Source organism: Crassostrea angulata, chromosome 10, assembly GCF_025612915.1.
Source record: "Crassostrea angulata isolate pt1a10 chromosome 10, ASM2561291v2, whole genome shotgun sequence".
Classification (NCBI taxonomy): domain Eukaryota; kingdom Metazoa; phylum Mollusca; class Bivalvia; order Ostreida; family Ostreidae; genus Magallana; species Magallana angulata.
The window spans coordinates 9,388,783-9,412,644 of record NC_069120.1 but is presented as its reverse complement, the minus strand read 5'-3'; the positions used below and the strand labels follow the sequence as shown (position 1 = coordinate 9,412,644).

The window sequence follows — 23,862 nt, the reverse complement described above, 5'->3', positions numbered from 1 at the left end:
CCCAGAAGGTAAGTTGATCAGTGCCATCTTCATACAAGAACTGAATTTCTGTGTATACTGTTAACAATTGTATGGAAAAAAATAATGATTGATTGTACCATGGTCTGACAGGGACAAAGGCTGTGATGGACATACGGGTCAGGTCCATGGCAGGAGAGAGGTCAGGTCAGTATCTCCTGCTCTCATTTCATCCCAACTCAACACTCCCTCTACAAACAGTTGTAAACCTAGATATCAGTAGGGATAGGCATAAAACCACCCACTAATTCTTAGCCTGGTTTACAATTAAAAGTCTTGCTTCCTGAAAGTAAAGCAAGCACAGAAAGGATCCATATACCTTACAAGTCAACCTACACTATCTGAAGTCACTTGTTTGTTAACAGAGCATGCATAATTTGGGCTTCTGTCTTTTCTTCACCTATTAAATCTAGTTAAAGATCAGATTTAATGTGTCCGATTATCACGACAGACATTTAATACTGGTGACAATCTACATCAGAGCGCATGATGAACAAAGAGCAGAGGAAATGCCCTTATCGTCTGACTGAACCTGCTATTGGGAAGCAGGACACCATATAGTTGATACTGTATCAATGAAGAAGTTGGGTTATCTGTTCATCAGTTTAACACAAGCGTACCTGAACAAAGACTTCCACTAGATTTGCTATGAAAGGCAACATCAGAGTCAGACCTATGCACTCCACTGAAGTGCAAGATAGGTCAACTATGACAATACTTCTACTGACAAATCCTATTGTCTACCCCTAACACATTTCCAAATATATTGAGGGGTTTAATCAAAACAAATTAAATAAACAAAATATTGATAGATTTTAATCAGGCATTAGCTAAAGAGATTGTGCTTTTTAAATAAACTAGCCAGGAATGATGAATTTCTGGATGTTCTTTGTGTGGTGTTTTTAGAGCTCTGCTTTGATTCTTTCCCAAGGTGTGAGGCATTCCAATACAGAAGTTCAAGAAATTGCCAGCGGTGACATTCTCATGACAGGAATTCACTCCCAGTTGTTACAAACTGTCCATTCAAACCAAACAACAACAAAATGATGGATGGGCAACATAGGGTCATCCCATCACACCAGATCCCTATATTTTATGCTGGACTACCTTTGAAATATTAAATATTTACATTACAAGTCTGCGTCTGACAGTTCTCAGCAGGCAATGATACATAAATAGAGCAATTCTAGACAACTTTTTTTTTTACTTTGTTCTGTCATTGACTTTGAAAATTTAACATGCCTCCTAAACAGCTTTCAATTTCTTAACAACAAAACTTCCTTATTTTGCCTCAATTAAATGTCCAACTGAATCGATAACAAGATGTATAACTTTATTTCCGTCCATTAAATATTATGACTACAAAACACGAATGCTTTGCAAAATCATAAAGTACTCAAAAGATGTTTTTATCAAGTTCAAGGGAATTGTATCAAATGGAGCCAAAATCTTTTCCTTTGGTTCTTCTAACAAAATACAGCTATAAACTCTCCATACAGCAAAACAAAACAGACATTAATTCATCTCTTGAATTAACAAAGCATGACAATGGAATATGGACATTGACACTGGAAACACTTTTTTTTAACAAAACCTCTGAAGAGTAATGGCTTATGTACATTAGTAAAGTGATAATTTCTTACGGGAAACCTCGTGAAAATTCAAATATAATAGGGATATAAACTTTAATTGCTAATATTAAAATATCTTTAAAAATCATTGAAGATTCATTGTCCCTTATTTACATTTATATCAAAACTTTCAAAAAGATCTCTCTCTCTCTCTCTCTCTCTCTCTCTCTCTCTCTCTCTCTCTCTCTCTCTCTCTCTCAAAACCATAAAATACAGGTTTCAGGGATAAAAAAAACATGCACCACATAACATCAATATAAAAAGTTCTTATACTGCATGTCATAACGATGCAAAGTCTTCTAATATGATTGGCCAGTTGACTCAATCTTGCAGGTGTCGTTTTTCACACCTGACAATTGTTAGTGAGCTAGCAACACAGACGAGAAAAAAGTACTACCGACTACCACAGCTCACCAGACAGATTAAACAACTATCTCTAAGTACGCGGAGGGTCAATAAACGAGCCCTTCAATGGGTTCTCATTATACAAAAACACATCAAAACACATCATACCAACCAACATCTCTTCACCAATACTCTGTGTTCAACCGACTTTATCTGTGGTGCTGAATTAATTTGTATATTAATGACAAATGCTGATAAATGTACAGATCTTTAGCGAGCTTAGGAAGACAGCTTTTCACACTTAACTTTCTCTACATCCCTTGTTTCCTAAGTCTTACAAATTTCAATTGTTCTCATCCAGTACATATTTGTGTACAAAAGCTAGAGCACTAGTTACAGTACCAATAGTTCCTTGAATCTGAATTTGTTCCAACATGAACATTATCAGTCAAACCAAATAGTAAACAACAACCTATTTGTTTGGTAACTGGAACTCCCCCCCCCCCCCCCCCCCCCATATGACATTCCAAAATATACCAGTCAAAGGAAATATACCCAGTGGTGCAGCAATGCCTATCCCCAACAAAAAGAATATTTTGTAAACTGATCACAGTCGCCCAGAGTTCAATGTCTCTTGCCTGGTCCAAGGTTATTTGGTTAAAAACAAAAGCTGTTCTCGTACTAGGGAGCAATGTAAACACTATCGTCTGGAGGGCCACCGTTAGGCCAATGTAACTGAAGCATCCAGACATGCCGAAACAGGGCTGGCTATCTAGAACCACACAGGCTTCACAGATAAAAACAAAATTATTCAACAGAACTTTATTATAAATGTTTAAAAACATCTGACACATACAAAATACGGCAGTATTCTTCTGGGTTCCCATTTATAAGACCTGATTGAGTTGAACTTAACTGTCCTTTTGAGCTGTGTGCTTCCAATCATTAAACATTCTTTATGCGAGTTTATTCATGCCCGAGAGCGATGACTTTGATAATATTACTGCATGCAATGTTATTTCAAATGATTTCTATATAGGCTAAAACAGCTAAGTGGCTGCATCCAATGTTGATTTCAGCATCATGAATACCCTTGGTCAAGACTGGGCAATTGGAAGGAACCAGACAAAAGGTTTGTACTGCTATGAACTTGACACAGATGTCAACAATTTATTAGTGTGACCAATAAGAGTTTTAACATGCGAAAACATTAATAAGACATGCACAAAACAGCGATATCACACAACCTGTGACAGGAAAAAGCTGGGCTTTTTCTAAGCTTACAGCCACTATCAAAGAATAGAATATTGATTTTTCTCACAAGTACATTCATGCATTAGTTTAATATGTTAATCTGCTTGTCTGGCCCACTTTCTCAAAAAAAAAAAAAAAGCATGTTCATTGCAGACCCAGCGTAAAAAACCCAATATGGCTGGTATTGTACATTAAATTTCGCTGGCATCAGACCATGCTAGACATTGAAACAATACATCAGAATACTGAAGATATGCAGAGAAGTCACAGCATATTCTTTATAGGTTTTGTACAGATTAAGATTCACTTTAGCAACCATTTCACATGACAAAAGGTGAAGAGGTTTGAGACTTAATACACATTTCTAGCGGTCAACGGCATGTTAACTGATGTCAATGCTTTCAGTAAATATTCCTATTTGCGCTACAATCATCTAGGTCACGAAAAAAAGACTGAATGTTAAGGAAAGCCATCTGTAAGAATGCTTCAACAGCATTTTTTGGTATCTCATGCATTTTAAAAACAATTCCTCAATCAAAACGTGATATATAAACAAAAAGCTAGTCTTATTTTTATAAATGTAACATATGGTGGAAAATGATGATTCAAATGAGGTTAAATTTGTAAAATCTGACGTAAACTACATGATTCATGTGCAATCAGATCATGTGCATCTGCAAATGCAAGTGCAAATATAGTGAGAATCGTGAGCTACGCAAAAGTGTTACACTTTTCCCTATTAACTCACTGCGATATCGACACAGGGGTTACAAAGTAGCATTTTTAGCATTTAGCGGATTGGATTTCAAAAGGTATTAATAAAGGAGTTAAAAGTCAATGGACGGGAATTCCTTAATGAAAAGAGACAAAGAGATGGACAGAAAGAACAAGTCAGAATCACCCTCTTAGTTTTCTCACACCATTTGCTCTGTATGCCCTGTAATAACAAGCCACCATCCCTTTTCCTTAGATTTCCCAGATAAAAAAAGCCGAGTTCCTTCACACAGCTTTGGTGCACAATACATTGAATAGGCAGGGGGATATAATGCGGCCACACAGAGTAAAGATTGGAAGGCATATCTTCTCTAGTAAACCTGAGAACCCCTGATTATAGGAAACTAGGTGTGATGAACTATAGCGGTAAATGGGTGCACCTATTTTTTAAGCAGTATTTGCTCTAAATCAACAAAAAAGTTTTGCATGTTTTCAAGAACAAACTTTCTCAAACATAACTAGATATGAAGTGTTTTTCTTTCTTAATATTGCCCCTTTCAACCATAAATCTAAGCCATATTACATAACCTATTTTTGAAAAACATGAATGTGACGTCAAATTAAAAAAATAAAACAAATGTCGTTGACATAATATGGCACACACATTCAGGATATAATAAAAAAGGAGATAGCGAGGACTTTCTCAAAATTAAATTAATGAGATTTAACCACGTATTTGGAGTGTTTCCAAGAACGTTAAAAAAAGATACCTTGATGCAATCAATTAAAGAAAAGTGTGTAGATGCATTAAATTATAATTTACTTCTATATATAATAGTTGCTACTATTTGAATAAATTAAGTGAAATCACAGCCATTGGTGACAGTGAAGGATTGATGTAAACCTACACCTTGGAGCATCATACATCATGAACTTTCTACACTGCAATGAACATCAATACGCAAAATCAGTTTCTCTTGCTGATACAAACTGTTCGATAAAACTGCTTTAAAGTTTATTACTAGTTCCTGCCGTATCAGTGAAGATAATCCCTCTCAATTATGGATATATACATGTGGACTTTTATTTCAGAAGTAATAAACCACATTAAATTTTATCTTTCCTGTTCTAAATATGGATGTACTTTTCGATTCAACTTCAGTTTTTGTGTCTCATTTATCATAATTAATATCTTTGTCAAGCTATTACCTTCAGACAACCTATTAAGACATAATCAAGGAACAGAACAACAAACCCCTACACAAAGCCCAGTGAAACAGACTCAGAGCAGCACCATCAGATCACACCAGAAGATAAAGAGAAAATCTATTAAAAACAAACCATTATTCACTTATTAATATATGGACTTATACTGAGAAAAACAACTTGCTTTAATGTACAACCATAAAAATACTGTTCAGTGAAACTATACAGCATTTTATGGAAATACATTTTCCATCATTTATTTAAATTATAAATTCATAGCTTTTCATATGACATGGAAACTTTACACTTTGTTCATTAATCAAATGCTTTCTAATGATATAAAAGAAGCCATTAAAATTAGCATATATGCGGTCATTAGTATGCCTAAGTTTAATATCATATATGGACGGCTTGTAATTGTAAGGAAGCTTAATCCCATTGCTAGTCTCTTCAACAAATTACCTCTAAATGTGTATTGATACTCATTTTACCCAAGACCGTAATGAAGCAGACAGAATCTGGAGTGTTCTGTCTTGGCCTGTTAACTTGTAATCCAGGATAAGCCCATATAAGGCAAATTCGTCATTAAAAATGCATGATCTTTACAATGTAGAGGGAGCAGACCTATAATTTGGGTAGGATTATGGTATGTTGCATACGGACCTGATCTCTAGCATAAATCATTATCTGACGATTAGCTATGCGGACAATAATTCCAGTTAGCCCCTTCAATGGACCTTGGTATAAAGCGGATCACAGATCAACCCCCGTTCTTCTAGACGCCCCATAAGCCCCTTATACTAGAGATTAGATAATTAGTCAACATGAGGACAGTCATGTTATATCAGGTTTTCTTCTCCAGCTTATCGTGGCTGACTTTTTGAATTTTGACCATCTGATAGGGTCTCGAGATCCACGTTTACTGCTACCTATCCATTTAAACATTCCAAGTACTGACCTCTCCATGGTCTTCCTGTATTCTAAGGGTCTTTAAGTAGCTATCTTTTCTTACAGGTGATATGTTGGCACAGTGACAATATATTTATAAGAGTATATTATTAAATGTATACATTTGTAGGTATTTTTATTCCATGACCCAAGATTAAATGTTTCATAATATTCGCGTTTGAACAGCACTTGAACTTTTGTCGAGTGGTTTGGGAGTAGCCCCCTTACCAAGAAAAATTCCAAATGATAGATTTCACACTAGCCAATATGATATTGAAGTTCTAGACAAACAAAGAAGAAATTACACCTGGCTTGCAACAAGTGATTTTCATATTTAATCAGATAAGTCCATACCTGCACAAGATGCCACTGCAGATTTCATTATCTGCAATTACAATAGAGCGAAGCAGGTTTTTTATGACTTAACGTCGAAAGCATTTTCAAGCATATTGTAATGAAAAAATGAACAATTAGCAATAATCCTTCTTTTCCTAATGCTTACATGCTACAATGCCTATCATTCTGACCCTTTTTTATCACGTTTTCTTCTCCATTCTCCCCTGCTGCACACATTCTGCACCACATAATGAAATGTAATTATATCTAGCTCCAGAGAGAGCACAAAGAAATAGGTTTCACAGCCATCCAAAGAAGGTGTGCTGTGAAAGGTTTGATAAATGTCTCCTGCACAGAGATCTGGAGATGCCAGCCACAAAAGCATGTCTTCTGACAGAATTGACACGAATAACAAACTGCTTTTATTAGTCTTTAAAACAAAAAGCAATAGTACACATTTTGATGAATGAGAGTCATATCATATAGTGCAAGCCTCCTTTTTTGAAATACAATTTGTTTTATCATTTGTTACACACCTTCTAAATTCATATGCAAAAAAAAATTCAGAAGGCAATTGCACATTCAAAATACCTAAAAAAGAAACACCTGACATCAAACTAGATTGAACTCCACATCTAAAATTTACGGGATGATAACTGAATCATAATTGAGCTAGCTGTATCAAGTAGAAAAAGGCCTATGAATACTAATAAACTTCTCCCTCTATCTTCCACTCAACCTCCCTTTTGTTTTTATAAATGTAGTGTCATTTCTTTAAATCATTTCTCAATCCATTTTCCCACAGGTTTTTATTAGCTTTGAGTAATTGTTTCTTTCAGAAGAGAGAAAAAATGTCCTTCCATGACACCAGATATGTTCAAAGAAACAAAGCAAATTCAGCACAGGTTGACATCAAGGTTTAATAAGACATCAATTACCAAAAAAAATTTCAGTTCAAGGTATACATTTGAACCTTATCACTGATGAAACAATCATTAATTCAGTATGTAATTATCATAACCTATATGTGAAGGTGTTTTTCAATTGTTTCATAATCAGTACTGAATGTACACTAACACTGCTGGTGCAACTCACTGGGCAAGATTACTGAATTCTTTTTTTTTTTCAAAGATACAGGCTGATGAAGTTTTTTTGCATATTATATACAGAATGTAGTTGGAATACACCAAAATGGTCAAGAAAACGAGAAATGAAGCAGTCAACACAGTGTGAAAGAGGCCCTATTGCCCTATCATTAATGTGTATTTCATGAAACCTTTTTTGGTATCAAGTTGCAGCTAATGTCCAATATGTAGGAGTGTTATGACTGCTAGAATCCATGAGGATTTTGTGGATCTCTGCCCATTTTGCACATTTTTATTATAACTGAAGAACTTTTCACCAACACATTTATGAGGAAACAATGCTTTTGCCTTTTTGAACCCAGCTGTCTCCTCTTTCCACTTCTTAGAGAACCACTACATGTAAGACCCCAAATACATGTAATTCCATTATGCATCTATAATTACAATGTGTCTGGCTCCCTCAATTGTCAGAATTGAAGATGACATCATAATTATGTTTTCTCCTTTGGAAATACAGCCAACATTACTAACACAAATCCTCATCTCCATTCCTTATCCTCAGCCTCTGCATTTCCAGCAATGATAATATTTAACGCTGCTCACAGACATGCTATTACAAGAAGGCATGTACTTCAACAGCTCGTTCTGTTAATATGCAGTAAGCACAACAGAATGTGTGTCTTCGACTGACGGAGCAAAAATTCCACACCTTTCAGACAGTCTAGCTTATATGTTACAAGTGAAGAATAACTAGATTATCTACCGATTCTCTCTCGCAGACAATGGTTCTGTTTTCCATAGATACCTAGTTTTATCTTCATTTTTGATAGATTTCATACAGGATTTGACACCGAGGGCTAACAATGAACAGATTGGGCATGTTAGGTCTCTGTTTATTTCTGAAAATAAGCAATGCCTGAAGAGTCTGAATTCTGTATTGCAGAGATAAAGACAAAACTGAAGTGATGAATGTAAATAAGTAAACGACAATTTCCTGCCTCCCTCTATAGCAATACACACAAAATTCAACTGCGAGTGACACATATTAGTCAATCCATGGAAAAAAGTTGGTCTAGTGAAGGGGAGATACCAAAAAGGGACACTTCCTGTTGTGGTTTCAAGTCGTTCTCAAATCAGAAATGACATGTTACGTGTAGCATCAAAAGAAAAAAATGTCTGTCTGGCCTAAACATTAATGACAAGGTTTCAGACTTCAATACCACTGTACATTTGCAAGTTTTTAAGCCTTACATGGAAATTTAATTGGCCCAGTTTAAAAAACAAAACAAGTTTAGTTATGTCATGTCATGTTAAACATGGGACATTTTCAGGCCATACACACTTTAAGACAGTTCGACTGTATCACCTCATCGCGTGCATTTAATATCAGTCAGTCTGACCCATATCTACAACTCTTGGGCTACTTAGATAAACCAGTTTGTTAATCAAACACCTTACTAAATGCCGATAAAGATCAGGAGATACTAAAAGCAAATATTAGCTTAGAAAATCTTTTTTCTGACTTCAACCATTAAGATGTAATAATCATGATTATAACTTAAAATTTTCAACAATTTTAATGACATAATTTTGAGAGAATTTTTCAAAACTATTATATAATATATAAGAAGATTTTGTTTTCCAGGAAAACTTTCCTTACCTTGAAATCTCTTGTAATTAATCCAATAGTGAATTAGATCCAATGAAAATTAGAAACAAAAACACAGCTCACTTTCACAATTTTCATTGTAACACTTTATAGAAAAAACCATCTCTGGCTATCCGATCTCTGCCTCAATCTGGAATAAAAATTCAAACCTTATTCTTACATAATGTAATATCGCATTACATACACTGTGGAACAGTAATTTATACCAGCATTGTTAAAACTAATTTTATACACATTTTTATCATGATTTGGAAACTTAGTGATATTTGAATGTATCTGAATCTTTAAAAACAAGATAAAGAGACTATATGACATTCTAATTAACGTGTTAAAATCTCATTACAGTGGTATGAGAATGGTGGCCTTTTTGTTGCATAATATCTGTGATGGTACAGTATATTGTAAAAGTACTCAATAATAAAACATATGGCTAATTGTCCCCCTTCCCATACTTTTCCCATACATGTACACATTGTGAAATACAGATTAAACACCTGGATTCTGCAGAACTCTTTACTTCAGTTTCATAATTGGTGAATTGGCAAATTCCAAACAAAATATACATATGAATTAATCAAATCCAGATCAATTCAATGTCACTGATGCCAAAATTATTAGGCCTTGATACATTTGGTTAATTCCCTAATTCCTTTCAGTGGACACAGTCCATGATCTTCACTATAAGTACACTGTCCAATACGGTACTCAACAACCAGCTCATTTTTCTTTTTAATTTTCTCCAAAAATTACAATAATTGTGAACTGAAATGGACATGGCCAATTGTGCGTGTTTTGGGTAATTATTCTGTATGTAGCATGAGTTCTGAAGTACCTAATGTGGATTATGATAAACCTTTTTATACAAAACATTTTCTACATAGGTTAGTTTATAATTCATTATGTGTGTGTGTTGCCAATTCTCTGTATCATGGTTAATTTGACCTCTGCAATCTACCAGGGACACAGTTGTGTGTGAGCTAAGAAGGGGGTCTGCAAGTAATTACAGCTGCTGCCTAGTTCTGCTGTGTCCTCATATAGACTATGCTGACCTGATTCTTGACTGCATGGTCAGATGGAGTGAGTATCGATAGTAGGACATGCCACAAACAATTAACCCTTCCTCTCCACTTTGTAGTGAGGATCCTGGTCCGTTTCCCTCCATTTCCCATTGAAACTACTGACCATAATTCACAATACAGAATGTTTTCCAAAAATAGCTTGATTAAAATGTGGAATCCAATGAGAATAATAATACTGATTCACAAAAATAGGCTTTCCAAGTTTTGTGAAAAACTGTCACCCTTTACGACCTACTCTGACAGACAGGTACCAACACACAGACAGATAACAATAGCTCATTAAGTCCTAAAGCTGTTCATACAGTTGCACCTTCAACAACAAATATAAATCTATTTGTCAGAAAAAAAGGACAAGGGTGCATCATGCACAGTACAATAAACCTCAAATTACGTAACAGCAAGAAAACCATTCAACGATAGGCATCACAAATGTACTGAATGCACTTTTATCGACTTTTTCAAGCAATGAACAAGGAACTGAATAGAGTATCAAGATACAGGTTTATTACCTAATTGTGAATACTGGCAGATAATCTATATATCAAAAAAATGACAATAACTCGCACTGATTTCATATCCTTGTATCAATTTATTACTACTTTTTTGTTCCTTCATATCAAATGATCAATAAATACAAAAATTCATTTTTGTATTTCTTTCAGGAGACTAAAATTCTCAGCCATCTTCTTTGTCAAGATTTCCATAAATCTATAGTCATCAAAATTCCAATTCCTCTGAACATCTTAAAAAGCAGCAAGGCTAACGACTCAAAGGAATAGCCCTGAGTACTTGTTGTGGGAACTACAGCAAGTCAAATATCAATTTACCCAGTCATGCTTTGCATAAAAAACACAATAAGGCAGGCAACACTACAAGGACATCCTGGTATTGATAAGACAAGGCATTTATTTTTTCTCTTTCAACTCAAACATGAAGGTTACAGGTCGAGTGAGTTAAATAAAAAAGCCCAAAAACCAACCAATGCCAATACCACAATCAATGCAAAATCGCCAGATGTGCAGCATAAACTTCATGTGTACAGCATTGCACACATGTCATGGAAGGTTATCAGGGCATGATCTAACACCAAAGTATGTATGACAGATTTTTACACATGGCAGAATCTATGACTCAAGTCAGTGAAAATCTACCTAGTTTGTTAATGTAAATATCAGCTAGGATGTCACAGCCTTCTATATGGCAATTGTTTGTGACTATATGGTGTTTCAAGAGCACATCAAAGTTTTTATTGCAACAGTTAACTGTTGCACCCCTAATACTGATTAGAGAGAAGATTTTCTTTGTTGATAGGGGGGCGGGATAATCTTTGATGGGGAGACCAAACAAAGACAACAAGAGCTACTGGTGTGGGCCATTGTTGTCTGCCTCCCCAATTTATTGCGAATTTATCAAGTCCATTTGAGATAGTCAAGAGTTCAAGTTTCTGTAAGTAGCATTCATTTCATAATACCTTTATACAGGGACTAGGTAAATCACCGGATGTATTTACACCCGCTCATCTCCCTCTCAGTGAAATCAGTGCTAATTCAACAAGCCCCCAGACTTCTTGACAAAACTACAAACACAATAGCCAGGAGCAGTCTTTCTGGAACATTGTTAAGCCACAAGTTTGTCAACACCCTTGCTAAGCTTTTCTAAGCTGGACAATTCCTACTTAAGCCCTCTGACCAACACCTTTATTTGCTATTCTATGGGGAGTTTTTTCAATTCCATTATGTCTTCATAACTTTACTAAAGAAAGAAGCCATCCAGAACACATAAATCAATTATCTGTAAAAATTAATGAGACAGTGGAGAGTAATATTCCATAATAAGGGGATGAACAGTTACGGTTGCTTTTCACAAAGTCAAAAAGCATGAAGCAGAACTCAAGCACTTCTCTTCATATCAAATGGAGTTCTGTGGAGACAGGAGGCTAATGAGCTCTTTCTGGTATAAATGTGTAATTGGTTATCATCCCAGACTTTCCTTATAAGAGCAAATATTCTTGATAATTCTTGATAAGGTGTTCCAGATTTGCCGAGTAAATGTTAAGATTTTCACGAGACATCCCATTCAAAAAGAAAAGAGACAGACAAGTAATGAATCGTTCATTCTTTAATCTATGGATATATCATGTTATTAACTATCATTAAAAAACACGAAAATATCTTTTTTTCATGTCAATTGTCATTAAAAAATTATTTACCACAAAATGAAGACACTGGATTAGATAGACTGATAATTGAATTTTTTTTTTACTTCTGGTACATGTATATCCAAAACTAGAAGATGAGATAAATACACAACAAAATCAATACTTTTGTCCTTTATTACTCTTGAAACTGGTCATCCATGTGTTAAACTTTTAACCTTTCAATCTCAATGATCACAGTTGTTGTGGTCTCTCAAAGTGAGGTTTATCTGTCTGTTAGTCTGTCTGTGGACCTGGAAGCCAAGATTATGGTTCCTGGTCTCCTGTGACCTGGTCTTAACAGTTTAACCTTTCGTTGGCCTTCTACCAGTGTTAAGCAAACAATATGGATTAACTGGTTACGCTTTAACATAATCAGTGGGTTAATCTGTCTGTTACACCGGCATTCATGTTCTAACAATGTTGTTTTAAATGCACTCGCAACACAAATGTGAATCTACAGAATGTATCTACAAGTTCATGAACTTGCTTCAAAAATAAATACCAAACAAATGAGTGTAAAGAATAATACAAAATTAAGAACTGTGGTTGAGATCTGTATTGTAACTGTCAATTTCTTTGTTATAAGTGAGTATCAACAAAATAAGCATTCATCTAGGATTTGAATACTTCGAGCACCTTGGATTTTTCAAAACAGGTAGCATGCATACTATTGTCCCTCCTAACCATATTTTACTGGGTCTCCATGGCCATCCTAACTACCAAATCAACAGATATTCAAATCATACCCGTGCAACTCTTTACAAATAAGGGGACCACAAATAAAATTTTCCCTAGTGACAGATTAAAAGGATTGTCAACAATCGGTGTATGGGGAAAGGGTCGGAGTTTTTATCCAATCATTTCAAAATGACTGTTAAGGGGGGCTCACCTTACCTGAAGTTTTTAAATACGTTTACTGAATGAGATTGAATGATCAACTACACAGTGAGGTGCAATGTCCAACAACAAGGAGGAAAACTATCCTTGTAGGAGATAAACACTTGGCCGCACATTAACTAAATAAACCTTGATAAGAACAGATAAAGAACAATCTCTTTAGTTGCTGTGCTATTTTCACTCATTCTGAGCTTTAATTCAGGACAAAAAATTTTATCAATGAAATTCAATGCACAATCATTTCTCCTCTCCTTATTTTATTCATGAGCTGGAGTTTAACCTCCAACTAAACTGTCAAATACAATAATTTCACAAGAATTCACTTTGTAGCATGGTGAGCAACCAATAAATTAAATGATGAATCAAGAGAAGCAGAGAGGTATACAAGTGCACCGATAGAACTCTGTGATGACAATTATCTGTCCAATGAGGCCAAAAGATGTTCATTGTTCACATTCATCCCATGGAGTCCCTACTTTACCCCTGTAGAAAAAAATAATGGGAGTTAGGTACAGTTGGATTACGCTCAGAACGGTCCTATTGAGTCTGGTACAGTATGATCTTGGTACTACCCGTGACTATCCAACCTTTAAGTCATCCTTTTCAATCATGAACTATGACTCGGTCATTTCTTACTTTTTAATTAATGTTTACCAAACGACACCTAGTAATCACCCCTCTAAGCTAAGCTTTAACTTTATGTGATCATCATAACAAGAATTTTTTTCTTTGTGCTGTTGTGAGTTGGATGAATCAGTACGATGTGTATTGTAATGTACACAATATAAAACCACACAAAGAGGACAGTCTGTGCCTTTTCGCGCCAAAAGTCTTATCGATTGTAGTCTGGCACCGCCCCCAACTTGATTGACAGCTAATGGCAGCTTGCCTGAAAAGTAGTTCCAGCTGACCCTATTTCACCACCACAGTGCAACTCTCTGACCTAAGTTGTATATATAGCCATGATCCCAAAGATATAGTAATATACTTAACTCAATACCAATAAAATACTACGATCTGCAAATAAACCTTTGATAAAAAGTGAGGTGCATAGTTTTTACTACTGCAAGACACAACAAACCACAAATGATAGGCAGCCTTCTTCATGACCCATGCTAGAATGATTCTAGATCAATAATCATGCTGACAAATATTTGCTTTCCTGTGATATAAGAGAGACACCTTATCCTGTGAACTGTAAGTACTATCTAAACACATAGTACAAAGGTGGCCCAAAATGTGATCTCACGACTTCCTTTACCCATTCCTATAGGATAAATACTGATGACAATCCATTATTTGCCTATCATATTCCACCCCATTAACACTTGTAACTAAACAGTTTACACAGTAACTGAGACATTTTTACACAACTAAACTTTCCTTAGTCCTAGAAGATGTTCTATATATCATTTTATTTGGAAAATTTGTTTAGCACTTTGGCAAATACAAGCCTATTCAAAGGGAGGAAACACTTACAGTTTCAATGTTGGTACTTAGGGACACCCCTGACGTTCATTTCTAACCTTACAGTTTCAATTGCATACATGTCACAGATAGATAATTTGTCATGTACATTTCAAATTTCAAGATGAATTTAGCAAAGCTTTTTACATATTCCCACCATACTCATCGTTTTTTAATCCACGTCCAATGTCAATATCGGGATGTCAGTGTTAAAGGGTTGAATCATTTAGATAATCATAAACAATGTACTTATATGTACATGTGTACATATTAAGTGGATACATTCACAAAACATCATTGAATTACATAATGAACAAATAAAGGCAATGACGAGGACATAGAGTTAAAATTAAGTTATCTGATTTTTGTTCCTTTTATTGACCGCAAAAAACAAAATCTTTGTATGATGCATAGTTTGAACAACGTGTCAGATTTTCTGAGTAAACATCCTAGTATTAACCTGACTTACTTATCAAAGTCTAAGAAACACTGTTTGTTAGATTTGTACAGATTTTGAACTAAGAAAAAACAAGACAATTTCTAGATTGCCCCATCATTAAATATTTAACAGCAGTAAAATGCTAAAAACTCAAAAGAATCAATAAAACACCTTGCAGCATATGTCACTAATAAAATGTGACGTGAAACTAGAGATTCTTTTTTTTCAATGGATTGGCCATTAAATTGCAAAAATAATGAACATCCAACTGTGATCATTAGCCGAATGATGGTTTCTTCTAATTATTTATTCATGCATGTCAACAAAACAAGAGGAAGCATCAAAGGCTATTAGCCTGGGGCTCCCATACCAGACATACCTAGTATGATGACACAAGACTGCAGTAATAGGCCACCACCAACAACCCAAACTTTTACCAACAGATCATTTATATTCAGTCTCCAACATGCATTTTCCCGCTTTTAAAACAATGCAAGGAAAGAAAGAAAATCTTGACAGCTCATTTATCTTTCTACAATATCACAGTCCGCTAAGGGAAAGGTAAAATCAGTGACGCAAACTGGGTCAAAAGACATTAATGAGGAGTTTTACACTCCAAACTGGTAAAGGTGTAGTAAGAGCGTACATCCTGCCCATCCTGTGAAATCCGAATTCCACGTACTAATATAAATATTGGGCTTTCATTCTTTGGAAAATCCACACAGAAATGGGTCATGACCTCCAAGAGGTACAGATCAGCATTTAAATCTCAATTTTTGAAAAAAAACGGGACTGTCTCAACAAATATCTGACGTTTGTGTTGCGTAGAAACCCTTTAAAGGACTTGAATAGCATTGATATAAACCCCATTTATCTCTAACTATGCAGATAAAAGACTTTTAACTGCACTGAAAAAAACACCTACACCAAAAGAAAATTGCGTAAATAATAATTGTCAAAAAAATTATCCATTGAAATTTTATATGAAATTCAGAAAAGAATAAAAAAACTTGTGTCAATTGGTGATCATTAAAATTTAGGGTCTATTGAGTGGACAATGCCATGTTCATGACATTTAGAGAGAGTGTGTGGCATCGTGTGACATGCGGGTAGCACACGAGACAGAGGCCAGCTTCCTCCATCTGTTGCCAAGTAACAGATGCCTCCTCCTCATCACCAGCCCCACCATTCCTCATCCCGTGACACATTTGATCAGGAGCTTTATTGTTGTTCACAGTACCCAGCTCTTATCCTCAAGCAAAATTCTAAACAAATCAACTTCTAATTTTGAACTCAACCAAATCTTTGTTAGAAATTGGCCTGTCAAACAGGTGTTACCACAGCATTTTTTTTAAATATAAGATCTAATTACAACCAACTTTATCCAGCTCACTATCATGCTTATGACAAATTATGATTACTTTTTTGTTTTACGCTCCTGATAAAAATTTTAACATGTCCTCAAAATAGTGCAAAATATTTTACCACAAAATAAATGTGATACGTAAATGCATTTTATGGGTAGAAGAAGCGAAACCTTTATTGCCACTAAATACTTCAGATCCTAGCAAAGTCCATTTTCATGCAGTAGAACCATTTTACAAGACATTGGACTTTAGGTAGGATGTAACTATCTTTTTCTTGATCAAAACAAGTTAAAAAATGATGCTGGTTTCAAATGAAATATATACAGATTATGCTCAAAAGCCAGCCAAATCTTGTTGATTTCAAAAAGCCATGGTTAGTGGCCAACAATGAAATAGACAGGCCAACATCACATTGGTGAGAAGAAATGAAACATTTGAAAATACAATTTCAACAAGATTGAAGCATCTTAAAAACATTATCTTCCTCCATAATTTCAAATAAAATTTTCTCCTCTGCATGGCTTCACAGAATAGCATTGTTTCAGATGAAAACAGTTTTACTGATATTAGGGCAACTTGTGAAAGTATGTCAATAATTATAAAAGTACATTGTAATGGTAGAGATGCCAATAATCATGCTCATGGGAATCTCAAATATCTTTTTTTATTAAGTAAAATTTAAAAAATATCAAATAACATAAAACTTATCCAGGACAGCAACACATCTTTTCAAGGTCTATGCATTTTTTATTGAGCTTGTAGAATTTTCGAAATCATATTTTTTTTCAGATTAGTTGACAAGGAAAAAACTGGAATTAAGATATATGGTAAGCAGATCCATAAACCAGCTAATTTTAAAAAGTTTGCCACATGTTCATTAGAGATAAATTATAGGACATTGTTTTACTTCTCCCTTTTTAACAGAAACCTCATAACAAAATGGGGAGCAGGAGAAACACTATGTGTGCATGTGATAAAAGTTACAGATGTCAAGATTTATGACTTTACGACTTTTACTGTGTTTTATGGTGAAAAATTAAAGTCCACGTATACACGTTTACTGGGGTATTGAATACTTTAACCTTGAAGTTCTAAACAAATTCTCAACTTTTAAAGTATAAACTTCTAAACTGCTTATCATAAAATCATAATCTCTTTTGTAAACTGATAATCTATTTTCTTAAAAGAAATTAAACGCAATTTTTTTCAAGTGATCTACCAGAGTATTCTACAAGTAAATTTATTTTTTTTTTCCTCAATTTGTCCAAAGTCAAACGGATTTTTCTTGGTAACAGATCATCTTTTAAAAGGAAAACTGTCAAGAGCAACTACGAAGTTGGAAAGAAATAACTCCCAAAACTAGTTCAACTCCTTTAAAAAAAAATCTGACAAAGAGAGATAACTGAGGAAAATCTTTGTTCTGTCAGATAATCACTCACTTTCACTTCTTGGTGCAATAATAATTCTTAGCATTGACAAAATTCCTTTAGAGCGCATGCAACAATAGACACAAAATATACAAAGTTTCTTATTAGAGTAAAGCATATTAAGTGGTTATTCTTCATTCAGAGACAACAGAAGAACCATCTCTATATATTTGATTTACGGTAGATTCTTTAAAAAGTATCAACAAGTGAAAAGCTGTCAATGTGACAGCAAACTGGGTTTTCTTTTAAGTGAACTGTATCCATAATCCATGCCATCCCCGAATTGATAAACACTACCATCCATATCCAGAGAAATGGAGAACCCATATGCAATATTTTGCCAAAAAATGATTAAGTTCAACAGCTGTTATTTTTTCATGAATATACACACCTCTGATATATGTACAATTGATCTGCAAAAGAACAACTACCCATCTTGAAAACTGTAGGAGAACTTATCCGTACAATAAGGGTACCCTATATGCAATATTTTGCCAAGTCCAATAGCTGGTATTTTTTTCATAAATTATCGGAAATCAAAATCCTAGCAATATGCACACCTCATATATATGAACAACTGATCTGCAAAGAACAACTTCCTATCTTGAGAACTGTAGAAGGAGTTATCCGTACAATAATGATACCCTTTTGGCAGCAGCCCAGCGCCATTTTCATCATTTCAATACTTAGTAACCAGATTTTTCCGTTGGAAAACCCTGTTAACAAAATAAATGAAGACCTCTTCATGCACCATCATCATTTCTTTATTGAATTTATGGATGTATATCTAATATATTTTCCTTTTTCTCATCAATTGTTCATAAGAAAACTGAAGAATATGTAGAGAAAAAATTAAAAATCTTTCTAAAGGTTCAAATGAGCTAAAAACATTCTTTGGATGAAATACAAAGCAAACAAGACAGGGGCCACATCACTCATCTGAGCAACAATAGCCTTAACTAATAAGGGAAGCTTTAGATCTTTAGAGTATCATCACGTACAAAATATCCAAACACCTTGGTAAAAAATACTTTTGTTATAAAGACTTTATTTTTTCTCCACATATTCTTCAGTTAAGCTTCTTTTTTACAGATTTTTCACCATACATTTCCATGTTAAAATTTGCCCCCCCCCCCCCCCCCCCACCCATTGTAGCTCCACCCTATTCCAAGGGCTCATGATTGGAACAAACTTAAATTTACACTACCTGAGGATGCGTCCACACAAATTACAGATTTTCTGGCCATATTCTTTTTTGAGAGGATTTTAAAAGGTGCTCTTTGTATGTTCCTTTGAAAGATTTCGACCCCTCCCCAATTGAAGGCCACACTACCCCTAGGGATCAAGTTTTGAACACACTTGTACCCTACATAAGGAGGCTTCAACACTTAAAAAAAAATTTTCTCACCAAATGGTTTTTAAGATTTTCAAAGATATTTCTTATTATATATTTCTGTGTAAAAATTTGACCCCCCCCCCATATAGTAGCTCCACCCTATCCCCAGGGATCATGATTTGAATCAACTTGAATATACAGTACCTGAGGATGCTTCCATACAAGTTTCAGCTTTTCTGAGCAAAGGGTTTTTAAGAAGATTTTTTTAAAACACCAACAAATTTTCATTAATTCTAAAGAAAGTGGGCGCTTAAGATGTAGATTCGGCAGGAATCTGGGCGCACAAGAAGAATGAAAATTTCATTGATTAATTTTGCACATTTTTCGAATTATTACCGTTATTTGGTTTCTGTGGGACGTAGAATGGGTAGAAAAATGTTTGAAATACAAAAGGTTTTGTCATAATATGGGGCTAAATATAGCAACACGGCGGAATTGATGCAAAATCGTACTTATTTACAGCTGTTTTTAAATGATTCTGACGTCTCTGGGTCTTCTCTCCACAAATTTGAAACTTGTAAAGATGACAAATTTCAACATTAAAAAAGTCGCTTTTTAAAAAAAGATGGAGAGATGACCCAGAGATGAATAATTATATACTTTTTCAAAATATTTTTGGAGGATAATAAAACAAAGTCCAGAGATATGTCAATATTGTCTCCAACACTACTTTATACCCCAATTTCAAAGTCTCGCATGGCTCACTGGTTTCGTTCTGGATTTTGAAGACATTTCACGCAGTGTTTTGGGTTCAAATCCTGCTCGAGACTCATATTAATTTTTTTTCCTTTCCTTTTTAAATGTATGTTGGTATAACATTATGTTGAATTATACTAGAATACCGGTATATTTTAATTATTCGTTATTGATTTCTGCCGTATGAACACTATTTTCTGTTCTTATTACTAGTTTATTATGATATACAGTATAATTCAATTAAAATATATACGCATGTGTATTAAAATTTCCAATATAAAGTTTTATCGGTTTACCCCTCATTTCCCTTTTCAGAAAGCTTGTGAGTTTTATTCAATAGCCAGAATAGACTTGTACTTAAACTCTCAACATAATATAGTTTGAGTAATCAATTTTTGTCCAAACTTGTACATAGCATTTCGAGGATATAGACATTTAAACCCCAATTGGTTCGTGTCGATGGTTCCTGCAAAATCACTATCTTGTGCGCCCAGATTCTTTGTGAACTTTATTGGAATAAACTTGAAAAGATGAAAATGTGAAGAAAAAAAAAACCAATTGTTCATGAAAGTCTATGACCTTGAAATTTGCCACAGAATCACAGTTCAAGGTTATTGCACATCCCTTTACATTTCGGCAGACAATTGGTAAAAAAGTGGAGCAGAATTTGGTAAGGGGAGATATTAAAAGGTCTGGAAAAGGATTTTCAGAGAAGTATTTTCTTCTGTATTGTCAATAAATGAATTGAATTGAGTAAATGTGTTTTGACTTAAAAAATTTGTGAGGCCATTGTACATCCTTTACACAAAGGTAGTCTTCTGGCCATGGGGAGGAAAATGGGGATGGAAATAGATTACAGAAGATTTGGTATAACCTTCACACCTTCTGACCTAGAAGCTTTGCTTCAAGATCATTACACATTTTTTACCAAAGTTCCAGTGTGTGTGTGTAAAATATGAGCCAGATTTAGCCATGGGGAGAGAATATATGGTCCACACAAGAGTTTAACACTTAGTTCTGCAATGACCCAGAGTTTTGACAAGGCAAATTGCACACTGCACACAACTTACCAAGAGGAACTCTGCGGGTGAAGTATGAGCATAATAGACCAAGGCCAAGGGGAGCAATAAAAATACCAGACAGGACAGGCTGACCAGGGCTCCCACAGTGCAGGGCCTCACTTACAGACATATTTTACAAACTCCTCTATTGTTATGTCTATAATACATTTATTCTTTTTGGGGTCAGTGGTTTGTTTGGTTTTTTACTTTATTTTTTTTTGGGGGAGGGGGTTTGAGGGGTGTAATAAACTCTTATGCAAACCGAACAAAAATGAAAACACTGGAAAATTTTAAGTAACAGTGAATGCCTAAACAATTATTTGTATTATTGATTTTAGTTTTTAGAATATTGACTTGTTGCTTTAGTTGGGTTTTCCTCAAATATTTGTAAGTAGATTCATCATTCAAATTTTAATAAAACATTTGTAAAATTGTAAAACTATTCCACATGAGGTACAGCAGGATGTTCAAGATTAAAAGTAAACATGTTTTTGACAGAAAGCTCCTAACTTATTTACACTTTGTTAATTTTGCAATGTAAACATTACCACATGTCATCTTAATCCCTACTATAAATTTATAATGAAGCACCGCATACTTGAGCCATTTTTATCAGGCAGTGACTTAAAACTTTTCAACTTTTTTCTTTACAAAATAAAGAGTCTTTTAATTTGATATCCTTAAATTTCAAAAAGACAAATTTCAAAATCAAAGGTATTGTTCAAAAATGTAGCATGCTAAAACTAAAATAACAGGTGAAGTCCATTGGTTTTTACTTATCGTTTTACTACATAAGCTATGGATAAACCTACTTTGTGTAGGACCGACTGTTCCATGCATTTTCACCTTTATAGATACTTGAATCCATTCCCTGATCTGAATAAACATCCTTCGATTTGTATTCTTCTTACAAATCTGAAAATAAGACGAGAAATTCAAAATAATGTAACTATGGGCCTATAATCAGCAATTGATCTGGGCTGTGCCATTTGGATTTTTATGCATACTCAAATGACACAGTTTAATGAATTGTTTCAGGTAAACAGGTACACTGTAATGTACAGCTTACTCCACTTATACTGAATTCTTTTTTTAATTTTGCTTACATTAAAATAATTATAAATCCCCAATCTCAGATTCTCATTTTATTTGCATTAAAATAACAATCATACTGAAATTGGCTATTTTGAAATATCGCTTATTTTTAAGCCAATGATTGGTCCCCTGAGATGATGAAGATTTGTGTTAAGTATTGGTTTTATCGAAGTATTCCCAGGTGGCTGTCATCACAGTTGATACACAAAGGTGTGAATAAGATCTCACTTTTGTGTTTTTACACTGAACACTGAATTTATTCACAGTTAAATTGTTCATTTTCCAGAGCTCTTGAAATCCTTGGTCCTAACGGCAAAACCGATAAAAAAAAAGAGATAATTGTGAAACACTTATGCCCCCCTCCCTTGGAAACATCCACAAAGAAAATGAACATAAACTGCAAATATTTGAAATTTTTCTAAGTCCAAGGGGCATTACTCTGTCTGAAATTGCTCTATCATACCCAAAATCAAACTTGACCTAGACAATATTTAGATAAACCGGCATACCAAATTTCATACTAATATGTGCACGCACTGCGAAGAAAATGTGCGGAAACTGTAAATAACTCGAATTTTTCTAAGTCCAAGGGCCATAACTCTGTCGAAAATTGCTCGATTGTACCTTGACTTAGATATTATCATGATAAACCTGTATATGAAATTTCATTTCAATATGTTCATCCTCTGCGAAGAAAATGAGCGGAAACTGCAAATAACTCGAATTTTTCTAAGTCCAAACCCCATAACTCTGTCGAAAATTGCTTGATCGTACCCAATATCGAACTTGACCTAGATATTATCATGATAAACCTGTATACCAATTTTCATTTCAATGTGTTTATCCTATGTGAAGAAAATAGGTGGAAACTGCAAGTAACTCGAATTTTTCTAAGTCCAAACCCAATAACTCTGTCGAAAATTGCTTGATCGTACCCATTATCAAACTTGACCTAGATATTATCATGATAAACCTGTATACCAATTTTCATTTCAATGTGTTTATCCTATGTGAAGAAAATGAGTGGAAACTGCAAATAACTCGAATTTTTCTAAGTCCAAGGGCCATAACTCTGTCAAAAATTGCTCGATCTTATTCAATATTGAAATTGTATACCAAATTTCATTTCAATATGTTTATCCTTTGCAAAGAAAATGAACGGAAACTGTTGGTGGACCAGCCGACCGACAGACAGCAGCAAAGCAATATGCCCTCCCTTTTTCGAAGGGGGGCATAATAACCAAGGACCAATTACCCGAGGTTATCTGTAAGTCCAAATGACCGGTAGACAGAGGAACTTGCAAAAATATGACTTAATCTTCTTGGTAATCGCTGAGGAGATCCGAATGCATACAATAAATCAAGAGTTTTTCGTGGATTATCGGCTCTCTCTAGACTGATCATACATTTTCGGAACATCTCAGTTATTATGTATAGAATTTATGTCACTTAAATGTAAACATCCAATGCTTTCGATAAGTTTGGCGAGTATTTAGCATGTTTTAACTTATGCTAAATATTCGCCAAACTTATCG

At 34.6% G+C, this 23,862-nt stretch overlaps 1 long non-coding RNA gene across 5 annotated transcripts in view; it reads right to left on the bottom strand.

Moving 5' to 3' along the window:
• LOC128166880 (uncharacterized) overlaps positions 1-23,862 on the bottom strand; it is a 40,703-nt gene that overhangs the window by 12,410 nt on the left and 4,431 nt on the right. For all 5 annotated transcript variants that reach the window (XR_008241186.1, XR_008241185.1, XR_008241187.1 and 2 more), the window contains exons 3-4: positions 22,045-22,147; positions 9,198-9,336 (exon numbers count right to left, since the gene is read on the bottom strand). This is a non-coding gene — a long non-coding RNA (uncharacterized LOC128166880). The remainder of the gene's footprint in view (positions 1-9,197; positions 9,337-22,044; positions 22,148-23,862) is intronic.